Genomic DNA, 12,517 nt, shown 5'->3' on the forward strand with positions numbered 1-12,517 from the left:
ATGCAAAAATCCTCAACAAAATTTTGGCAAACCGAATACAGCAATACATCAAAAAGATTATACACCATGATCAAGTGGGATTTATACCAGGGACACAGGGATGGTTCAACATCCGCAAGTCAATCAACGTGATACACTACATCAACAAAATGAAAAACAAAAACCACATGATCATCTCAATAGATGCAGAGAAAGCATTCGACAAGATCCAACACCCATTTGTGATAAAAACCCTCAGTAAAATGGGTATAGAAGGAAAGTACCTCAACATAATAAAGGCCATATATGATAGACCCACAGCCAACATCATACTCAATGGACAAAAACTGAAAGCCATCCCTCTGAGGACAGGAACAAGACAAGGGTGCCCACTTTCACCACTCCTATTCAACATAGTACTGGAGGTGCTGGCCAGAGCAATTCGGCAGGAAAAAGAAATAAAAGGAATCCAAATAGGTAACGAAGAAGTAAAACTCTCGCTGTTTGCAGACGACATGATCTTATATATAGAAAACCCGAAAGAATCCACAGAAAAACTATTAGAAATAATCAACAACTACAGCAAAGTAGCAGGGTATAAAATTAACGTGCATAAATCAGTAGCATTTCTATACACTAACAATGAACTAACAGAAAAAGAACTCAAGAACTCAATCCCATTCACAATCGCAACGAAAAGAATAAAATACCTTGGGATAAACTTAACCAAGGAAGTGAAGGATCTATACAATGAAAACTACAAGACTTTCTTGAAAGAAATTGACGATGACATAAAGAGATGGAAAGACATTCCTTGCACATGGATTGGAAGAATAAACATAGTTAAAATGTCCATACTACCTAAAGCAATATACAGATTCAATGCTATCCCAATCAGAATCCCAAGAACATTCTTCACAGAAATTGAACAAACAATCCTAAAATTCATATGGGGCAACAAAAGACCGCGAATTGCTAAAGCAATCCTGAGCAAGAAAAACAAAGCCGGCGGAATCACAATCCCCGATTTCAAAACATACTACAAAGCTACAGTGATCAAAACAGCATGGTACTGGTACAAAAACAGGTCCACAGATCAATGGAACAGAATTGAAAGCCCAGAGATAAAACCACACATCTATGGACAGCTAATCTTCGACAAAGGAGCAGAGGGCCTACAATGGAGAAAAGAAAATCTCTTCAACAAATGGTGCTGGGAAAACTGGACAGCCACATGCAAAAGATTGAAAATTGACCAGTCTTTTTCACCACACACCAAAATAAACTCAAAATGGATCAAAGACCTAAAGATTAGGCCTGAGACAATAAGTCTTTTGGAAGAGAATATAGGCAGTACACTCTTTGACATCAGTTTCAAAAGAATCTTTTCGGACACTGTAACTCCTCAGTTGAGGGAAACAATAGAAACAATAAACAAATGGGACTTCATCAGACTAAAGAGCTTCTTCAAGGCAAGGGAAAACAGGATTGAAACAAAAAAACAGCTCACTAATTGGGAAAAAATATTTACAAGCCACTTATCTGACAAAGGGTTAATCTCCATAATATACAAATAACTCACACTGATTAGCAACAAAAAAACAAACAACCCGATCAAAAAACGGGCAGAGGACATGAACAGACATTTCTCAAAAGAAGATATGAATATGGCCAATAGACACATGAAAAGATGTTCATCATCGCTAATCATCAGGGAAATGCAAATCAAAACTACACTAAGATATCACGTTACACCCGTTAGATTGGCAAAAACATCCAAAACCAAGAGTGACAAATGTTGGAGAGGATGTGGAGAAAAAGGAACCCTCATACACTGTTGGTGGGAATGCAAACTGGTACAGCCACTATGGAAAACAGTATGGAGATTTCTCAAAAAGTTAAAAATAGAAATACCCTATGACCCAGCCATCCCATTACTGGGTATCTATCCTAAGAACCTGATATCAGAAATCTCAAGAGTCCATTGCACCCCTATGTTCATCGCAGCATTATTTACAATAGCCAAGACATGGAACCAGCCTACATGCCCAGAAACTGATGATTGGATAAAGAAGATGTGGTATATATACACAATGGAATACTACTCAGCCATAAAAAAAGACAAAATTGGCCCATTCACAGCAACGTGGATGGACCTCGAGGGTATTATGTTAAGCGAAATAAGCCAGTCAGAGAAAGACGAACTCTATATGACTCCACTCATAGGTGGAAGTTAGTATATTGATAAGGAGATCTGATTGGTGGTTACCAGGGAAAAGGGGGGTGGGGGGAGGGCACAGAGGGGGAAGTGGTGTACCCACAACATGACTAACAAAAATGTACAACTGAAATCTCACAAGGTTGTAATCTATCATAACATTAATAAAAAAAAAAAGTCAATCCTGAAAGGTTACACACTGTATGATTCCATTTACATAACATTTTTTGAATGACATAATTATAAAAATGGAGAGCAGATGTGTGGTTCTCAGGGGTTAAGGATCAGAAAGGGGAGGGAAGGAAGCAGGGGTGACTATAAAAGCACCACGGGGGGCACCCTGGTGGTGATGGAAATATTCTGTATCTGAACTCCATCAATGTCAATATCCCACCTGTGATATTGTACTCGAGTTTTGCACATTGTTACCAATGGGGTGATGTGGGTAAAGAGTACACGAGATCTCTCTGTGCTATGTGAATCTACAACTATCTCAAAATTAAAACTTTAAAAAAAGGCTATAGGAACCTTTTGGATGTTTAGAGTGGTTGGAAAAGTAGAGGCAACAAACAGTCTTTAAGAGTTTACTTAAACCACTTTTTGGTTCAAATTTAAGAAATGAGAACACATCTAATATTTTGAATATTCTTAGTACAAAAAACTTCCCTCTATGGATGGGGGAAATTGCACACACAGCTTCACCAGTCAGGCCCTGTGGTAGATAAGTCTATTAGACTTTATCTCAATTCTCCTCACACTGACTTTCAGAGGCTCAGATTATGATCTACTTTATAGAGTAAATTGCTGCTCAGAGAAGAGAAGCAGTGTTCCCTGGGTCACACAGCTAGGAACTGGCAAGTTTGGGATTTGACTCCAGGTTTGTGTGCGTTGATGTATTTTCTATCACCAGATCTACTAAGAAACAGTCATGAGTCCAAGGAGTAGAAAACCTTTCAACTGCAAGACACAGATCTACAATAGAAATGAAAGGAAAAATAGATAAAAATCAAAGGCCACTAACAAGTAAAAAGCAACTTAAATAATTTTTTTAATCTTTTTTTTTTAAAGATTGGCACCTGAGCTAACATCTGTTGCCAATCTTCTTTTTTTCTTCTTCTTCTTCTCCCCAAAAACTCCCAGTACATAGTTGTATATTCTAGTCGTAGGTCCTTCTAGTTGTGCTATGTGGGACGCCACCTCAGCTTGGCCTGATGAGCGGTGCCATGTCCACGCCCAGGATCCAAACTGGTGAAACCCTGGGCCGCCGAAGCAGAGTGCACAAACTTAACCACTCAGCCACGGGCCGGCCCCCTTAAATAATTTTTTAAACATACAAATATACATGACGACTAAATGCAATATGTAATCCTGGATTGGCTCCTGAACTGTGAAAAACTTTTCCTTCTGATATGAAAGACATTAGTGGAACAATTGATGAAATTTGAATAAAGTCCATTGATTAAATAGTAATATAGTATTGATGTTAATTTCTTGTTTTTGATAATCGTACTGTGGTTATGTGAGAGAATTTTTTTTGCTGAAGAAGACTGGCCCTGAGCTAACATCCATGCCCATCTTCCTCTACTTTATATGTGGGACTCCTGCCACAGCATGGCTTGACAAGCGGTGCATAGGTCCACACTGGGACCTGAACTGGTGAATCCCGGGCCACCAAAGCAGAACATACAAACTTAACCACTGCGCCACCAGGCAGGCCTCAAGAGTGTCCTTGTTTTTAGGAAATACTGAATGAAGTATTTAGTAGTAAAGATACATCATATCTGTAACTTATTCTTAAAAGTATTAGAAAAAACATTACATGTCTATATCATGATGAGGGGTAAAATTTGGAGACTATGAGTGAAGGCTATGTGGCAATTCTTCGTATTATTCTTACAACTTTTCTCTACCTTAGAAATTATTTCCAAATATCTTCGATTTTAAAAATATTCTAGGAAATATCCAGAACAACTATCCAGGTAAAGCCCCAACAATGAACATATTCTTGCAAGGTCTGCAAAAATATTGCCCAGGTCCTTTTTTCATTCTTTTCTCTCTTTTCCTTTCTCTCCATGAAAACTAAAAATGAAGAAGGATTTGGCCCCACTGGCTAGGCCGGGATTCCTGAAAAGCAAACAATACACATTCTGCACGGAGACAAGCCCTCCACAGGTGTAACCTGTTACCCGATGAAGCACCAGTTAGGACCCACGCAGCTGAGAGACAGGATTCGGAGTGGGTGGTTTCCCTCCAGTGAGGCGTCAGCTGTCAGGCACCTCCGCATCTGTGCAGGTGGAAGAGCCGCCTCGCACCTGGTCCAGAATCGAAGAAGTCCCGCAGCGCGTAGTGAATGCGGAGCACACAGCACCCTGCAGGGAGGAAGTACAGTACCAGGGAGAGAAAGATCGGGGAGCTGGCCTTTTGATCAAGCAAGAGAGATATCAAGCGCTGGCAAAGCCATGTTCTGGAAACACATTTCATACAGAGAGCATGGGATACCCGCGTTCATGACAGCGCGATCATAAATGTCTAGACACGTAGAACTGGATGTCTGGGCTTACGTAACGTTTTCCATCATCACAACCCCGGAACACCCACAATTCGAGCAACCCCGGCTCCCCCAAGCTGAGCTCCTGCAGCGATATCTTGCACAAAAGCAAACGCAGCCTGCAGCGCACCCCCAGGCTCCCACTATGCCTCAGAGCCCTGCTCCCTAGCCGCATGCATTAGAGAACATCAGAGTCCCGGCCGCCGGGCGAAGGTAGCTTGCAACTGTATTAGAAAGAGCGATTTCTCCGCTCTCCCGTTCCTTACTGCTTTGCACGCTATTAGAATGTTCCTTCTTGATTCCTTATCTCTTTGACAGCTGCATATCAACAGTACCCGCAGCACAGAGCTGACTTTTCGGAACACTCAAAAACTGCTTCATACACACACACACACACACATTCACACGCACCCCCAGAGGACAAGGCCAATTCTCCCCATAAATTTCTAAGCTTGTTACCATAGAGACAGGCTCCGGGTACCCCAAGTGTGGATCAGCAGTGCCACCTAGTGGGCTATTGGTTATCCTGCATTCGCCAAACCACTCAATGTTGCATGAGAGGGGATGCTTTCTTTCCCCCCCCCCACCCCCCACCCCCTTTTTTAGCCATCTGGCGTTCTCCTTCAGTATTTCTGGGGATCTGTCCACCAACATCTAGTTCAACCAAGCTTTTTGATGTTCTTTGCTTCCCACATGCAGAGATAGAGTCCAATGTCACATTTGGCACTGGGGTTCCATCTCATTTTCTGGATGCTCTGCCCTGCTATCCCGTACCTACCTCTAAGTCAGGAACTGCTGCAAGGTCCCTTGATGTCACATATAATGACAAAAATAAATCAATGCCTGACATGAAGGAGAATAAGACTCATCGGGGATTAGAAATAAGTGAATTCCTCCTTTATCATTTTATCCACTTGTCCAGCCAGTGTGGCTTCTGCTCCACAAATGTAGATGTGCAAGAAGTAAGTCCTCTTTGTTTTCCATAAACAAAATTACCCCTTCAATTGGGAAACAGAAAGTTGATATCACAAAATTCTAGATCTCCTGCCCTCACTTTATCCGAGTTCCAAAGGACTCATGTGGCGTTGAGTGTGGGGGGCAGGGCGGGTCCTCAGGGGACTTACCCATCCACACTCCCATCTGCCTGCTCAACATGGGCCACGACCCCGGGCAGAGTTTGTCTCATCCTCCTGGTCCAGCCATGAAGCATCTCATGGCGAAAGCCAGCCTACTGCTCTGCCCTGTGGTCCTCCTCCATTCTGTGACTGCCAGATGGTGCAGTAGAAGGGGGAACCCCTTGGCGAACGTCTCTGAATAATAATCTGTCAACCAATATTCATCACACTTACAGACATGGCCTATTTGTGGGTTGTGATATATGTGACTCCTTTTCTTAAGCTCACGGACTGCTGGGGAGACAGACTTGTCAACAAAGTACAGGAATGCTCCAGGCAATCGCTGCAGGGAGACATAAGCCCACCATCCCTTCATCAAAATGCTTGGGCCGGGTGGGTTTTGGAATCCCAAATTTGTTGGCTTTGAGAAGGTTACCGGTCATACATTATATATTCCCTAATATCTCCATCAGGCTCTAGGATGCCATCTGTAACCAACTGCATCCGTATTGCTGCAGCAAAACTCAGTAGCACTAAAGTGGAATAGATAAAGACTGTCAACAACCTCATGCCTGAACTGGATTTGCCATCAAATGGGGCTTAGGAAAATTTTTTGTCTTTCATAATTTTTCACTGAGGTGAGACCTGGAAGTAAGAGCTGTCTGGGTGGCCAGGCGGCGGCATGGCAGATGGAGCATGACCACGCACAGGGACCCAGGTGAGGGCCAGCAGAGCGTGTTATGGCAGCCTCAACAGTTCAGTGTGCTGGAAATATTGGAGTCTTCACTCTTTTCAACAATCCCAGCTCTGCCTCGAAACACCGCCTTCACAGGAAGCCTTCCCTGATGGCCCACCCTCGCCTGTACACGTTGCATTGACATTCTGGAAAAGTTCTGTGTGTTTTCTCTGGGATCGCTACAGAGCCGAAATTCCTTAAGTACAAACAGCGGCTTCTCTCTTTGGTACCATCTGCTAACAACTATTCAAGGTTTTCCATCACGGCCATTCACTCCCCTATAGCTACAACCACATCTGCAACTAGCAATAATAACAGCAACTTTTAAAGAAGGTTTTTTTCTTATTTTGGGTGGTTAGGAGATAGCGTTAGTCCTGGACAGGACAAGGAAGAGAGAAGGGACGGAATCTCTCAGGGGTTGTCTGTGCTCGTGTTTTCTCTCCTTCTCCTCAACTCACGGAACTGAAGGTTGTTTCCAACTCTGTCCAGGAGACAGAATTTTTTCTGTCCATTATTTCTCAAATCAGTGAAAGTTCCAAATCAGCGATGTAAATATTCAGGCAGTAAACAAGGCGAGCCAGACAGAGTGGTCTTCACAGTTATTTTCGTTTCTCTGTCAAAATATTTAGCTGATATGTAAATCTTTTAAAACACATTCATTGGGCATTGCATGCAAACGTCTCCGTGAATATTAATCACCCCTCGACCGCTAACCGTGGCTTCCATTTCAGCATTTCTTCAGCACTTGTCAAGGAAGACTGGACCCAAAACCCAGAATATAAGACCCAGAAGGGCCTTGCCCGGACTGAGGGACAGCCCACCGGTGCCCAAGCTGGCAGGCCAATGCCACTCCTGCCTTCCCAGCCCCCCAAGGAATTAGCAGGCAAAGTCACCCCCCTGTGCTGTAAATAGATGCTGAGGCAATTCAGAGAGCCAGGAGGAGGGCTAGCAGAGTGGAGGTATTTCTGGAATATGTCTTTTCCCCGGGGCTGGATAAATCAGCCTGAACTCCTCAGAACTCTATTTCCTGCAAACTGTGGGAATGTAAAACCATATTACTGGTTCAGAGTTGTTCAGCGTGGGTTCTTTCTCAGTTTTTGAAGACATGCACAGCATAAACCAAATATATTTTTAATACACCAGCAACGTGCGGTGGATTCTAATGAAAGTGATTAGACCTATGGAAAGAAACGAAGATAACATGGAGGAAGTAGTTTGATCTGGGACACTTCCCTCCCTCACACCCCACAGGGGAAGGGTTCTGTGGTGGCCTCTACTCAAGTTCAGAGGGACTAAGCTGTGACTCACAGGGAGCTCAAGGCTGCCACTGGAGCTAGCAGCAAAGCTTTCAAGAAAGAAGCCTCAAGCTGTGTGAATTCAGCAAGACCACTCAAAGAATCGACTTCACACTCAGTCTTGTGCTAACCATTGAAACAATGAACACAGTTCTGGCTTTGCCATCACGACAGGATGGACAGTTTTGGTTGGCAGAATAATGGCCCCCAAAGATGTTCACGTGCTGATCCCCAGAACCTGTGACTCTATTATCTTACATGGAAGGGGTACTTTGAAGATGTGTTTAAGCTCAGCGTTCTGAGATGGGGAGATCATCATGGATTATCGGAGTGAGCCCAAAGTCATCACAAAGGTCCTTATGAAAGGGGTTAGGAGGGTCAGGGTCAGTGGTAGGAGATGTGACAACTGAAGCAAGAGGTCAGAGGGAGGCAAGGAAGGGGCCATGAGCCAAGGAAGGCAAGTGGCTTCTAGAAGCTGGAAAAGGCAAGGAGACAGATTGCCCCCGGAAGCAACATAGGCCTGCTGACACCTTGATTTTAGACTTCAACCTCCAGACTGTGAGAGAGAATAAACTGGGTTGTTTGAAGGCACTAAGTTGGTGGTAATTTGTTACAGCAGCCGTGGAAACTAATCCATCGTCCTAACCACCTAGCAACACAGCCCCGCAACGTCAGCATTGCTGTAATAGAGGTATTTTTGGGTCACTCAGCAGGTCAGGCAAAGGTCAGTCTTCTGGAGAGGACAGGGAAGGCCTCACAGAGGAGGCGACTGGACCCCAAAGCTGAGAATTTTCGAAGCTGGGGGAGTTTAGGAAACAGTCCAGACAGTAGGCAGGGTCCGTGCAAAGGCTCAGAGGAGGGAAACTCAGAGCACATTCACGCAACAGAAAGGATATTGCATGGCCACCCTAGGGGGCTGACAGAGGAGGCTGGAAAGGTGGACTGCAGCCCGATTCTAGAGCAAGGACGGCTACAGGGCCCAGGCAATGGAAGCGAATGGAAATCAACCATTTTCTGGAATTCAACTCAACCTCAAAGCCCAGGGCACTGTGATAGGTGCCACCGACACAGGGTGGAGACCAGGATGAAGGGAGCCAGGCACGGGCTCAGGGGCAAAATTGAAGGGGGGAGGCGAAAAACTCAGTGATCAAGATAAATAAGTTATCAAGACAGTGCAATATTTAAAAATTCCAAATTAAGGCCAAAAAGTGACGAACAAAATATCAAGGTTTTAAATAAAGACAGGATCAGCTACAGGGCCTTGCCGAGCCACATCAGAGCCTGAGGCAAGAGGGAAAATCAGCCATTCTGATCCTGTCTTTAAATGCTTGATACTTCGTTCATCATGGATTTTTTGCAGTAATTTTGATTTTTAATACTGCATTAAAATATTACTTATCTTTTCTCTACTGAGGTAACGTTGGTTTAGAACATGATGTAAGTTTCAGGTGTTCATCACTATATTTCCATTTCTGTGTAGACGACATCATGTTAGCCAAAGAACATGAAAACACTAATTTCAAAAGATATTTACATCCCATATTCATTGCAGCAAAATATTACTCACCTTGATTACTGAGTTTTTTGGTGCAATCTTAAGCTTTGCACCCATGCCAATGCCTCCCCACCTCACCCAGTCCCCGCCCTGCCCATACTTTCTGGAGAGAGCACACACCAGTTGGCTGCTATCACTCTCAACAGCCTGTGTGAGAGAGGCCGGGGACTCAAAGGGTGGGAGGGAATTTTTTTAAAGAAATTCAAACAAGGAGAGGGGAGAGTTCGACATGTGCTCCCTGGTGTTTGGGGTACAGAGGCTGAAGCCTCCTGCTGGCCCGGCTATAGCAGCCCACCAAGGAAAGGTTGAGAGGGAGGGCAGCAGAAGGGCCATTCCCCATCCACCATTTGGGAGTCGGGGTCCGTGGGTTCCCCCAGGCCGAGTGTAGGCTGGAGAGAAGAGCTGGATCAGAGCTCTTAATCTGGGTTAATCCGACCCAGCTCCTGGTGGAGATGTACCACTAAGAGCGGGAGCTGGGGGAGAGTCAGAAGAGGCTGAGAGAGTGAATGTCTACATCAGGAAATGTAGGGGTCGCCACGGGGGTCTCAGAGGAACCTAATAACACGCCTCAGAGAAGCCGTGTGACCCACAGAGGGCGCTCAATGGCCAAGGGAGAAGTAGGAACAAGGCTCCAGCCAAGTCAGAGACATTGACCAGAGTCCTGCTCAACCCTGCTCCAGGGTCCACCCTGGAAAAGGCAGCAGTGAGGCAGAGGGGATGACACAGAACAAGGGGAGGGAAAGAGCAGGCGTGTGCCCACTGCCCCGGATGGAGGCTGAGCTAGGAGGGGAAGAAACACATCTGAACAACCTGAGAAATTGACATTTTGTTGCAAATTGGATTGGATCTTGCAATAACTGAAAATGAGGCTAATTAGGCCCCAAAGTGGCTAGAAAGAAACAGGTTTTGCCCAAGATCAGTCGGAGTATAATTGAAGGTAGTGATGAGGAAAGAATAAACCAATCTCCTAATCCTTTCCTACAGAGTTCAATCCATTTAGTAAAACAGTCATGCTGGTTATTCTCCATGTAGTCTGCACTCCGATCTGCTTTCTGTCCTCCCCTTCCCTGCTCAGGGCTCCTGGAGATGGATCCCTGAAGACTGCAGCATGTGGGCTTCCAAGATGGCCACTGGGATGGTTGATCTCACGTGTCAACTTAACGGGGCCAGGAGGTGCCTGATATTTGGTCAAACATTATTCTGGATCTGTGTCTGTGAGGGTGTTTTTGACTAAGTTAACATTTAAATTGATAGACTGAGTAAAGCAGACTGCTCTCCCCAATATGGTGGGTCTCAGCCAATCAGCTAAAGACCTGAATAGAACAAAAAGGCTGCACAGGAGGAAACTTTTGCAGCCTGACAGCTTGAGCTGGGACATCAGTCTTCTCCTGCGCTCAGACTAGAACTTACAGCATCAGCTTTCTTGGGTCTCCAGCTTGCCAACTACAGATCGTGGGACTTTGCAGCCTCCACAGTTGTTTGAACCAATTCCTTATAATAAACAAACAAGTATTCTCTTTCTCTGGAGAGCCCTGACTAATACAGCTGCCCTCCAGCTGGGCTCTGCCAATGGCAGCCAAGACCTGCCCCTGCCCGACTCCTCTGCCAGCATCCCTGTCCTTCCACAACCATGACCCCTCCCATAACTCCAGATCTCGGAGGCTCTAGTGACAAGATTTCCTCCCCTGGTGTCTTCAACCCTATCATGGTGATGGTTTTTGCTATTGCCAGCTCTGGGTGCTTCAACATCTTTTGCTCGTTCCTTTACAACCAGTCTACAAAACCGTCTACAATTAGACCCTTTGTTAAAAGTTTGCTCGTTAAACCTTCTGAATGAATTCCATTTCCCATCCGGATCCTGACTGGGACAACCAGGAGGAGGGATACCCTCCTCCACTTTGACTAGAGAGAAAGAGGTGTGAATGAGTGGAGACACGGATGTGTCTTAGGTGGGGATGGAGTGGGCAGGAAGTAAGGGGCGCTCACATTGTTGGCTCGCACTTTCTTTATGAAGAAAGATGAAAGATCAAGTGTTAAAATGGAATGCAGACAGAGACGTTTTGTAGCACGTAGTAAAAGGAATGGAAGAACCGCCATTAAGACCAGAAACCATGAATTTTTAGAAGTACCGCTCTGTAACTTTGGATAATTCTCTTCGTCAGCTTTGAGCAGCTGAGTCAGATCACGTCCGTCTTCAGTGCTTTGCACTGTTCCCCTTAAGAAACTGTCACTACAGATAACAATCAAAATAGATGTTCAGAGCAGCCTGAGTTCATGGACTGAGCAGGGCACATTGTATCTCTTACAAAGGGATTAACAGTACCGGGCACATCGATGAAGATCAAACGCACAAACACTGCAAAGTAAGGGACCTACAGACTCATATCTTATCTTGGAACATTTCATGGCTTGAATTGCCAGATGGGAGTTAATGACTCATAATTCATCAAAGGCCAGATCAACTCACTTGTGTAATCGGCAAACGTACAAACTCCCACTTTACCACTTCGAGACAGCATGATATTGTAGAAAGAGCAGGGGGCCTGGATAACTTGACGACTTACTAGGTGAGTTTCGGCAAATTGCTTAAATTTACTGAGTCTCCATATTCCCATCCATAAAACAAGGATGATGCCACCTTACCCATCTGAGTTACAGCACCTGGCCCTGAGCTCAACAAAGGGGAGCTATTCTTGAAGCCTGAGTTAACACGGCAATCATGGTAGGGTCTACCCAATTCTGAAGGGTGTGGGTGAAAAAGGAAGAATGAAGGTAAGCCTTATCATTCTTTGCCCCCCCCCCACTATCAATTTGTGCATATTTGGAAATATTCTAAAGATTATATTACAGCTACTGCAAATGACTTTGAATAAGACTCAGAAAAGTCATGGAAGAGACGAGTGCCCAGGAAGACACCAATGCCTTGGAATGACAAGGAATCAAATACAAGGCATAGGGGCGTCACTTTACATGGAAAGCATCTTTGAGAGAAGAGATCTAAGACTGAACAGCTGAGCTAACATTCTGAGGTTAAGCTGCACCCACCGCAGGGAAATTCCAAAGCTTTTTGC

General features: G+C 44.7%; 1 long non-coding RNA gene across 1 annotated transcript in view; it reads right to left on the reverse strand.

The window, feature by feature from the left end:
- LOC139083206 (uncharacterized) overlaps positions 1–4,714 on the reverse strand; it is an 80,209-nt gene extending 75,495 nt beyond the window's left edge. The window contains exon 1 of the long non-coding RNA XR_011539739.1: positions 4,384–4,714. This is a non-coding gene — a long non-coding RNA (uncharacterized lncRNA). The remainder of the gene's footprint in view (positions 1–4,383) is intronic.
- Between the last annotated feature and the right edge of the window lie 7,803 nt (positions 4,715–12,517).

The sequence above is a fragment of the Equus przewalskii genome, chromosome 1 (genome assembly GCF_037783145.1).
Source record: "Equus przewalskii isolate Varuska chromosome 1, EquPr2, whole genome shotgun sequence".
NCBI lineage: Eukaryota > Metazoa > Chordata > Mammalia > Perissodactyla > Equidae > Equus > Equus przewalskii.